Below are 10,733 nucleotides of genomic sequence, written 5' to 3'. Positions count from 1 at the left end.
GGGAGGCAGAACCAACCCATGATTATGTACCAAAATTCATTGTGGCCCCCTGTGAAAATTATTGCCCATCCCTAGCTTAGAGAATCATAGAAAGTTAGAGAAAAGACCTTGCATTTCCATCTTTGGCCCTGTAATCACTTACCTTCCTTAAAAGCCAATCTTTCTGACACTGACAGGATGCCCTGCAGCAAGCCATTAAACAGTGAACACAGGCAAAACCAAGAAGTTTAGCAAGAAGCTCCTGGAGGAAAAGAGCGGTTACTTACCTGTAGCTGTTGTTCTTCGAGATGTGTTGCTCATGTCCATTCGAAGTAGGTGTGCGCACCGCGTGCACCGCGTCTTCTGGAACATTTTCCCTAGCAGTATCTGTAGCGCTGGCGGGGCTCCCCCTGGAGTGGCGCCGCCATGACGGGGCATAAGTACCCCTGCCAGCGCTGCCCCACCTCAGTTCCTTCTTGCCGGACACTCCGACGAAGGTGAGGTAGGGTGGGTGTCGAATGGATATGAGCAACACATCTCGAAGAACAACAGTTACAGGTAAGTAACCGTTCTTTTCTTCTTCGAGTGGTTGCTCATGTCCATTCGAAGTAGGTGACTTTCAAGCCAACCCCACATACAGAGGAGGGGTCGGAGCAGTCAGACCACAAGAGTCATAGGAAAGGTGAATAAACGCAACAGATGTATTCAAACAGGTAAACACAAAGAAAACATGAGCCAATAACAGTGATAATTCAACATATTTACACCACAGAGTTCAGGACAGCAGAGCCCACCCCTGCATCCTCCCTGGCCTGTTGTGCTAGCGCAGGGGTGTCCAAACTTTTTTCAACGAGGGCCAGATTTGATGAAGTGAACATGCGTGAGGGCCGACCATTTTGCCTGACATTCTTTGAACCATTAAAATTAAATGCAAATTAACTATTTTATGCAATGTTTATTGCAAACGGCATACTTTTCATTTCGTCACATGGATGACAAATCTAAACAGGTGTTAAATCACTCTGCCTTTCATATCTGAAGGCCAGATGAAAAAAAAATCTAGGAAGCTGAAATATATGTCAGGAACATTGTAAAGTACATTACATATTATTGGTAATAAAGGTTGTCTGTCAACTTTTAAGTTCAAAAAATATGAACAGGAACATAACACCAAGTATACATGTTGTGTCCAAATATATTTATAACTGATTTAGACCAACTGACATTAACTGAGATTTTACAATGTATTCATCTCAATACATATGGATTCGTTGGGGGCCATAAAAGATAGATATTGCCAAATTACCTGGGGGGCCGTATTAAACCGGAACACGGGCCGCAATTGGCCCGCGGGCCGGACTTTGGACATGCCTGTGCTAGCGCGTAGTACGCTGTAAAGGTATGGAGGGACGACCATGTGGCCGCCCTGCAAATTTCTGTAATTGGTATCTGAGCCCCGAACGCTACCGAGGACGCCTGTGCCCTGGTAGAGTGTGCTGTAACCCTGGGTGGGGTCTTGCCAGCCAGTTGATAACATTCCTTGATACATTCAGCGACCCTCGTTGTCAAAATAGGTAACCCTTTCACCCTGTCCCCAAAAGCAATGAACAACTGTTGGGATCTGCGAAAGGGCTTGGTCCTATCAATGTAGAACGCTAGTGCTCACGTAGCGTCCAGGGAATGGAGCATCTGCTCCTTGGGGGAGGCGTGGGGCTTCGGGAAGAAGACCAGGAGATAAATTTCCTGGGACAGGTGGAACGGTGACACCACTTTCAGGAGAAAGGCCGGGTGAGGGCGGAGCCTCACATTACTATTTGAAAACACAAGGTAAGGCGGATCTATAGTCAACGCCCTCAGTTCGGAAACCCTACGAGCTGACGTGATGGCCACAATGAAAGCAACCTTCCACGAGAGGTGCTTCAGGGAACACGTAGCCAACGGCTCAAAGGGGGGGGACATAAACCTGCGTAAGACCACGTTGAGGTCCCAGGCGGGAAGTGGGGCCCTCACTGAGGGATACAGTTTTTCCAGACTGGTAAGGAATCTTTTAACCACCGGGTCAGAGAAAAGAGAAACTCCTGCCGTACCCACTTGGAAGGCGGAGAGAGATGCCACATGGACTTTAATAGAGGAAAAAGGCCGTTAGACCGAAGCTCAAAAAGATAGTCTAAGATAGTCGGGACGGGGCAGAGGATGGGTGCACTCCTCTTTGGGATGCCCAAGACGAGAAGCGCCGCCACTTGGCAGCGTACAACCGTCTGGTAGAGGGCTTCCTACTACTGAGGAGCACCATCTGAACCTCTTGGGAACATTCCCTTTCCGGTTGGTTCAGCCATGGATAAACCAGGCCGTTAGGTGAAGAGACCTGAGATTTGGGTGAACCATGGTCCCCCCCGTCCCAGGGTTGAGTTAGAAGGTCCCGGGCTGAGAGAGCGCTATGGGATCCTTGGTGAACATGTCCACCAAGATGGGGAACCAGAACTGTCTGGGCCACCTGGGGGCTATAAGGATGATTGTGGACTGAAAGGCCCTTGCCTCGGTCAACACCCTGGAAATTGGAACGGGGGAAAAGCGCAAAGAATGCCCTTTGGCCACATGGCTATTAGGGCATCCCCCAAGGAGTGTTTCCCCAGCCCCAGCAGGGAACAGTAGTTCCGGCACTTCGCATTGTGTGCTGAGGCGAACAGGTCTAGGAGGGGATAACCCCACCTGCAGAAAACCTGGCACAGGACTGAGTCCTTGAGTGACCACTCGTGGGCTCTGAAGGATCTGCTCAGAGAGTCTGCTAGCAGATTCCTGTAGCCCGGGAGGTACTCCGCCTGTGGTGTAATGTCGTGTTTCACACACAGGTGCCAAAGGAACAGGGCCTCTTGGCAGAGGGGAGGTGACCAAGCTCCCCCCTGCTTGTTGAGGTAGAAGACAGCCTCTGTATTGTCTAAACGAACCAGGATCGAGTGGTGAGAAAGCCTTGGCAGGAAGGCTTCGCAGGCTCTTCTCACCGCTCGCATCTCCTGGATGTTTCTATGGAGGGTCCATTCTGTGGGGGACCACAGACCCTGAGTCCTGTGCTGCCCCAGGTGTGCTCCCCAGCCCAGGTTGGAGGCATCTGTGACTAGTGTAAGGAAGGGGGGAGGGGCATTGAAAGGAACCCCACTGCACACCACAGCCTCCTGGGTCCACCACTGTAGGGAGGCTAGGACCTCTGGGGGCACTGTGAGGATCGAGTCCCAAAGACCCCAGGACTGACTGAAGGCATTTGCCAACCAAGCCTGCAGAGGTCTCATTCTCATTCTGGCGTGGTGTACTGTGTATGTGCATGCAGCCATATGGCCCAGGAGCCTCGAGCAGACCCGAGGGGTCTTGATAGGGGACCGGGTTAACCCAGAAATCAGCTCCACTATGGAGAGGAACCTGTTCCTGGGGAGGAAAGCTCTTGCTACCCTTGCGTTGAGGGCACCGACGAATTCGAGATTCTGAGAGGGGGTCAGGGATGACTTTTCCTCGTTCAGCATGAGCCCGAGCTTTAGGAAGAGGGCCTTTGTGAGTGACACGTGAGCCTTTACCTGCTCGTAAGAGCGACCTCGGATTAGCCAAATGTTGAGGTACGGGAACACGTGCACCCCTTGTTTGCGAAGAAACGCCGCAACCGCTGCCATGCACTTGGTGAACACTCTGGGTGCCGTTGACAGGCCGAAAGGGAGCACCGTAAACTGAAAATGGTGTTGGCCAACAATAAACCTGAGAAACCTCCTGTGGCTGGTTCTGATCGCCACGTGGAAGTACGCGTCCTTGAGATCGAGAGTTGCATACCAGTCTCCTAACTGTAGCACTGGAATGACTGAGGCTAAGGTTACCATTCTGAACTTGTGTTTTACGACCGCCTTGTTCAGATCCCTGAGGTCCACGATGGGATGGACGCCTCCTTTTGGTTTGGGGACAACAAAATATTGGGAATAGAATACCCGTCCCCGCAGGTGTGGAGGGACCTCCTCTATTGCTCCCTTTGCGAGGAGCACGGACACCTCCTGACACAGGATGTGTTCGAGAGGGGTGTCCCTGAAGAGGGACGGGGAAGGGGGATTGGAAGGCAGCCGGCCCAAGAAGGGAATGGTATAGCCTCCATTTACTATAGTTAACACCCAGGCGTCTATTGTGATTAGTGCCCAAGCATGGGCAAAATGGGATAACCTGGCCCCAAACGGGGGGCCAGGGTAGGAGACTGGTGCACAACTCTCTATCAGCGCATCTGAATTGGGGCTTGGTCTGATGGGAAGGGCTGTGGGGTCCTCCCCGCTGGCTGTCTGACCTGGGGTGACGATGGTGACCCCTGGCGCCTGGGGGATGCGCAACTGCCCCGGAACCTCCACCGGAGGCCCGGGAGCGGCACCTCCAGTAATCCCCACGGGGGACCTGGGGCTGCGCCCTCCCCTGTTGCCTATAGGGCAGCTGGCGACGCTAAGGGGCAGGCGTGTGAATGCCCAAGGACTTAAGAGTGGACCTTGTGTCCTTTAGCGTATGGAGCCTAGAATTGGTGTGCTCCGAGAACGAAGTTTTGCCATCAAAGGGCAAGTCCTGGATAATATTCTGGACGTCGGGGAGAATCCCGGAGACTTGCAGCCAGGCACCACGGCGCATGACAACCCCAGATGCCATAGCACAGGCTGCCAAGTCAACTGTGTCCAGGGACGCCTGGAGAGCTGTCCGGGCAATAAGTTTCCCCTCCGAAGCGATGGCCGCGAACTCCTGACGGTCTTCAGCCGGAAGCCTGTCCCTGAATTTCTCCACAGCCTGCCAAGTGTTGAAGGCGTACCGGCTCAACATCGCCTGTTGGTTTGCAATGCGAAGTTGCACCGCACCTGTGGCGTAAACCTTACGGCCCATCAAATCCAGGCGCTTAGGCTCTCTTGCCTTAGGAGAAGGTCCCGGCTGGGGCAGCCTTTCCTTTTGAGCCGCAGCCTGAACAACCAAGGATCCCGGGATGGGCTGCGAATACAGATGTTCATGCCCTATCTGTGGAACATAATAGCACCTCTCGACCCCTTTTAAGGTAGGGGTCAAGGTCGCCGGCGTCTGCCACAGGGCATTAGTAATCTTGGCCACCGTTTTGTTCAGCGGCAAAGCCAAACATGTGGGTGCATCATTGGCAAGGATGTCCACCATTGGATCTGTATCCTCTACGACAGGTTCCACCGGGATGCCCAGATTGAATGCCAGGCGACGAAGCAACTCTTGACGCGTACGGGCATCCATAGTAGGCAGACTCGGTGCCAGGTCTGCCAGGGCCTCATCAGGAGACGACGATGAGGATGACTCCTGCATCGGTGCCGGGTCTATGGTCGGTGCCGACTGTGGTGCCGGTGGAGCATATTGCACCGGCTGCGGGCCTGGCTCCGGCACCGGGGCCTCTGCTGCCAGGTCGGGCTGCGGTGCCCCATGTGGGGAGGGGGGAGGGCGGGACAGCGACGCCGAGGGCTGCGATCGGCGACCCGAAGCCTCTGACACCAAAGAAGGAGGCACTGGTCCCTGCCATTGATGATAAGCCCATGGCGTCCAAAAAGGCCACTGTGGATGCGGGGGCCAGGTTTGCTGCGCCAGCGAATGGTCCCGCCGATGTCAAGAACGGGATCTATGGGTCAAGGATGCTCCAGAGGACCCTGAACGGATGGAGGTGGCGTCCGAATCTGATGAGTAGTCAGACTCCGGCCAGGGCGGAGCCGAGGAAGGGTGCGGGGCAAACCTGGCCATGGACTCCGGCTTGCTGGCATGGATATGGCGGGGGCGGACGTGTTGCGGCACTGGGGTGTCCAGGCCCGGTGCCGAGAGAGTCGACTCCAGCAGTTGCGGCACCGGAGTGCTCAGGCCTGGTGCTGAGAGAGTTTTTGCGCACGGTACTGGGGGACCTAGGCCCGGTACCAGACACTGCGTTGGGGGAGCTGCTGAACCACTCAGGCTTGGTGCCGAGTGTCCTGATGCAACTGTCGACTGAGGCACCGGCAAGGTCCACGTGGTCGGTGCCGGTGCTTGCGACGGTGTGGAGGTGTACGCGGGTTCCAGGAGGCTAGATGCCGTGGAAGACAGTGGTACCGCAGTGGACGCCACATGGCTGAGAGACTACGGTACTGGTGCCGCCAAATGAGGGGCTGGGAGAGAGACCAGCACCACTGAGGGTCGGGCATGGCTCGAAGTTGAGTGAGACTGGCGACCTGGTGTCGAAAGTTGTGTCGCTGTTGATGCAGTCGGTACTGGTCCCACATAGGATGGTCCCGACGCATAAGGCGCTCGAGCATGCCGGCCAGGGTCATGCGGAGGCGAAGCCATGGCCAACTCAGCCTCTGGCGAGGGTGACCTCGACCCCTCCGCCTCAACTGATAACGGGGGGGAGGTGGTAAGGCTAATAAGGTCCTGCGCCGCTTCGAATGTGTCCGGCGTGGATGGGCGGTGAGAAGGCAGGCGCCCTGGACTATCGAGACCTTCTCGTCAACTGTGGCGCACCGCAGTCGATGTGCGCACCGGTGAGCCGGCACTGCGGTACCCGACCGATGTGGTCTTTTTTGAAGGGGATTGTCCACGGGACTTTTTCACCCTCTTGGACGCCGGAGAGTGAGACCAGTGCCGGGATCTCGATGCAGACGCATGGTGCCAAGGAGGAACATCGCGTGTAGATGCCGGTGCACTGCGCACCGTAGGATGCTCCGATGGCACCGGCTGTAATGCCGTCTCCATGAGGAGAAGTTTTAGGCGGGAAACTCTCTCCCTCTTCGTGCGTGGCTTAAAAGACTTGCAGATCTTACAGGCGACTGCGAGATGGCTCTCACCCAGACACTTCAGACAACTGTCGTATGGGTCGCCTCTGGGCATAAACTTCCCGCAGGCAGCGCACGCCTTAAAGCCCGGCGGCCCTGGCATTCCTCACCCCCGAGGGGAGAGAGAAAACAAAGAACCTAACTATCTAACTAAGAGAACTATTTACAATCAAGGTAGAAGAACGGGAACCATTAACTAACTAAGGGTATGTCTACACTACCCTGCTAGTTCGAACTAGCGGGATAATGTATGCATACCGAACGTGCAAATGAAGCCCGGGATTTGAATTTCCTGGGCTTTATTTGCATAAGCCGGCCGGCGCCATTTTTAAATGCCGGCTTGTTCGAACCCCGTGCCGCGCGGCTACACGCGGCACGGGCTAGCTAGTTCGAACTAGCTAGCCATTCCGAACTATCTGTACGCCTCATGGAACATTCCACGAGGCGTACAGATAGTTCGGAATGGCTAGCTAGTTCGAACTAGCTAGCCCGTGCCGCGTGTAGCCGCGCGGCACGGGGTTCGAACAAGCCGGCATTTAAAAATGGCGCCGGCTGGCTTATGCAAATAAAGCCCAGGAAATTCAAATCCCGGGCTTCATTTGCATGTTCGGTATGCATACATTACCCCGCTAGTTCGAACTAGCAGGGTAGTGTAGACATACCCTAAGAGAGATAGAGACGCTCCAACGACCATCACGGCAGTAAGAAGAAACTGAGGTGGGGCAACGCCGGCAGGAGTACTTATGCCCCACCATGGCGGCGCCACTCCAGGGGGCACCCCGCCGGCGCTACAGGTACTGCTAGGGAAAACGCTCTGGAAGACGAGGTGCGCACACCTACTTCGAATGGACATGAGCAACCACTCGAAGAAGAATTTCTTCTATTCCCAAACAAAAACAGGTCAGAAGGGCAAGATGGGGAGTCCTGAAGAGTCAACCCTCATCTAAGCAATTGTCAGGTGGCGAGAGCATTAAATGACATTAAATATTTTCCATTATAAATGTGAAGCATTTGTGGCGCAAAACAACTCACAAAACCAGGAGCTGAAAGATGATAAAGCAAGATGACTATGAGGAATTGGTGCTGGATGTCAGTAGTAAGACTAGTAATAGAGAGGTAGCCTGGTTAATCTGATCTTGCAAAAACAAAAGGAAAAACTATGTAGCACTTTAAAGACTAACAAGATGGTTTAATAGGTGATGAGCTTTCGTGGGCCAGACCAAAGCTCATCACCTATTACAGTAGTAAGACTGAGAGGAGTGAAGCTTTAAGTTGACTGGTTTAGGAAATTAATTTTCTGGTCTTCTCTGGAGACTAGAGAGAGGTGTAAATTAAATCAGGGACTTCAAGAGCAGCACTTCCAATTCATTTTTTTTATTCTTAATGTGACTTATGGCTTCTGAACTGGCAGGTGCAAAAAGAATGCATTTGCAGAAGAATGTCAGTCCTGTAATTCCCCTTCACATCTTGTGATGCTAAGATACTAATAAAAGTGTGATTCCATGTGGACAACACAAACAGCCATGAGAGTAAACAGTCAGTCAGTGGTGCTACTGAATGATCAGGGTGCTAAAGAAAGACAAGGCTAGTGTGGAGAAGCTAAGTGAATTCTTTGCATCATCTTTCCTGCAGAGGACGAGAGGATTCCCACACGAGCCAATGTTTTTAAGTGACCAATCTGAGGATATGTCCCAAATAAATGAGTCAATAGAGGTGGTTTTGGAATAAACAGTAATAAGTCACCTAGCCTAGATAGTATTTACTCGAGACTTTTGAAAGAACAATAAAATCACAGAATTACCAACTGTGGCATGTAAACATATCACTTAAATCAGTTTCTGAACCATATGACTGGAAGATAACTAATATGGTGCCAATTTTTAAACAGAGCTTCAGAGATGGTCCTGGCATTTATAGGTCGATGACTCTAACTTCAGTACCAGGCAAACTGGTAGAAATATAGTGAACAGAATTAGTAAATATATAGATTATCATAATTTGTTGGAGAAGAGTCAACACAGCTTTTGAAAAATAATCATGCTTCAGTGACTTATTAGAATTCTCTGAGGTGGTCAATGAACTTCAACAAAGGTGATTCAATAGATATAGTGTATTTGGGACTTTCAGGAGGCCTTTGCCAAGGTCTTTCACCAAAGACTCATGCAATAAGAAGGAAGGTCTTCTTGTGGATCAGTAACTGAGTAAAAGAGAAAACCATGGGTAGAAATAAGGGGTCAGTTTTCAGAATGGAGAGAGATGTAGATAATTATGAGACCTACGGATCTGTACTGCAGCCAGTGCTATTTATCATATTTGTAAATGATCTGGAAAAGGGAGTGAACAATTTGCAGATAATGCAAAATTATTCAAAATAGATTAATCCAAAGCAAAGAGCAAAAAGTTCCAAAGAACTCTCTCAAAACTGGGTGAACAAACAAAATGGCAGATGAAAGTCAATGACGATAAATGCAAAGTAATGCACATTGGAAAACATAATCCAAATTATACACATAAAACGATAGTCTAAATTAGCTGAAGCCAAGATCTCTTTCTTGGCTGGTGTTATTGTGCATAGTTCTCTGGACTCTCAATGTGCAGTGGCAATTGAAAAAGCTAGCAATCTATTAGGAACCACTAGGAAAACAGCTAAGAGAGAATATGGTAGAAATCTATAAAATGACTGTTGCGGAAAACGTGGAATAAGGAAGTATTATTTACACCGGAGGTGGGGAACTTTTTTCTATCAGGGCCCTTGACCCACAGAAAAAAATAAATTGAGGGCTATACACAGCCCTTTGGGGGAGCAGGGAGGCCCCTCTACCCCCACTGTGGGGTAAGCTATTGTTTGTGGCTATAGCTCTGTGCTTGGGGGGATGAGGGGGAGACAAGGCTGAGCCAGAAATGAGTGGTTCAAGGGGAAAGAGGGGCTTTAATGACCTGACAACCCTAGCTCACCCCACCCCCCGCAGGAGGGTGAGCCAGCCCTCACAGCTCCAGCTCTTGGGGCATAGGTGCCAGGTTTTGGGATTTCAGCCTGCCGCAGAGGCTTGCCATGGACCAGATTAAATTAAGCAGGGCAGATGAGACCTGTGCTATTACTGTCTTTTAGTGAATATACCTCGCACCCGAATATACCCAATGGTTTTTGCAGTTTGAGTAAAAATTCTTGTATAGCCCGCGCACGTCAAACTGTGGGGGGGAGGGGGGACTTCTACAGGTCGGGGGGGGAGGGGAAATTAGCCACTCTCCGGAAGGGGGAGCACTCACTTCGCCTGGTTCCTGTGTAGCTGCACAACCTCCGGGTGGGGGAGCACTTACCCCCTGAGTCCCACGCAGCCGCACAACCTCCAGGCAGGGGAATGAGAGTGCTCCCCTGCCCCTTCCTGCGGCTGTGCAGCCTCCAGCGTCCGGGTGGGAGAGCGCTCATCTCCTGGTTCCTGCGCAGCCACAGGAAGGGGCAGGGGGAGCGCTCCTGTGCAGGAACTGGGAGATGAGCGCTCCCCCGCCCGGAGGCTGGCGGCTATGCAGTGGGGGAAGGGGCAGGGGAGTGCTTACCACCAGGTGAGTTAAAAAAAAATGTATACTCCGCACCAGAGTATACACTGCAGGGAGTGCGGGGTTTGTAAAAACAAATATAACCCACGGGTTATAGTCGCTAAAATACGGTAGTTCCCCACACCTAGTTTACATTTTCATATAACACAAGAACCAGGAGCCACCCAATGAACTAGGCACAAAAAGAAATTTCACACAACTCCTCGCCTACTTGTGGAATTGGTTGCCTGGGAATGTTGTGAAGGCCACACCTACAACTGGATTCAAAAAATAATTTGCTAAATTCATGAAGGATAGGTCTATCAATAATTTAGCCAAGATCATCAGGGATGCAATCATATGCACTGGGTTGCCCTAAATTGCTGACTGCCAGATGGTGAGACTGGATGAAAGGTT

Source organism: Pelodiscus sinensis, chromosome 5 (assembly GCF_052426305.1).
Source record: "Pelodiscus sinensis isolate ZL-2025 chromosome 5, ASM5242630v1, whole genome shotgun sequence".
NCBI lineage: Eukaryota > Metazoa > Chordata > Testudines > Trionychidae > Pelodiscus > Pelodiscus sinensis.
This window is presented reverse-complemented; position numbering follows the sequence as displayed.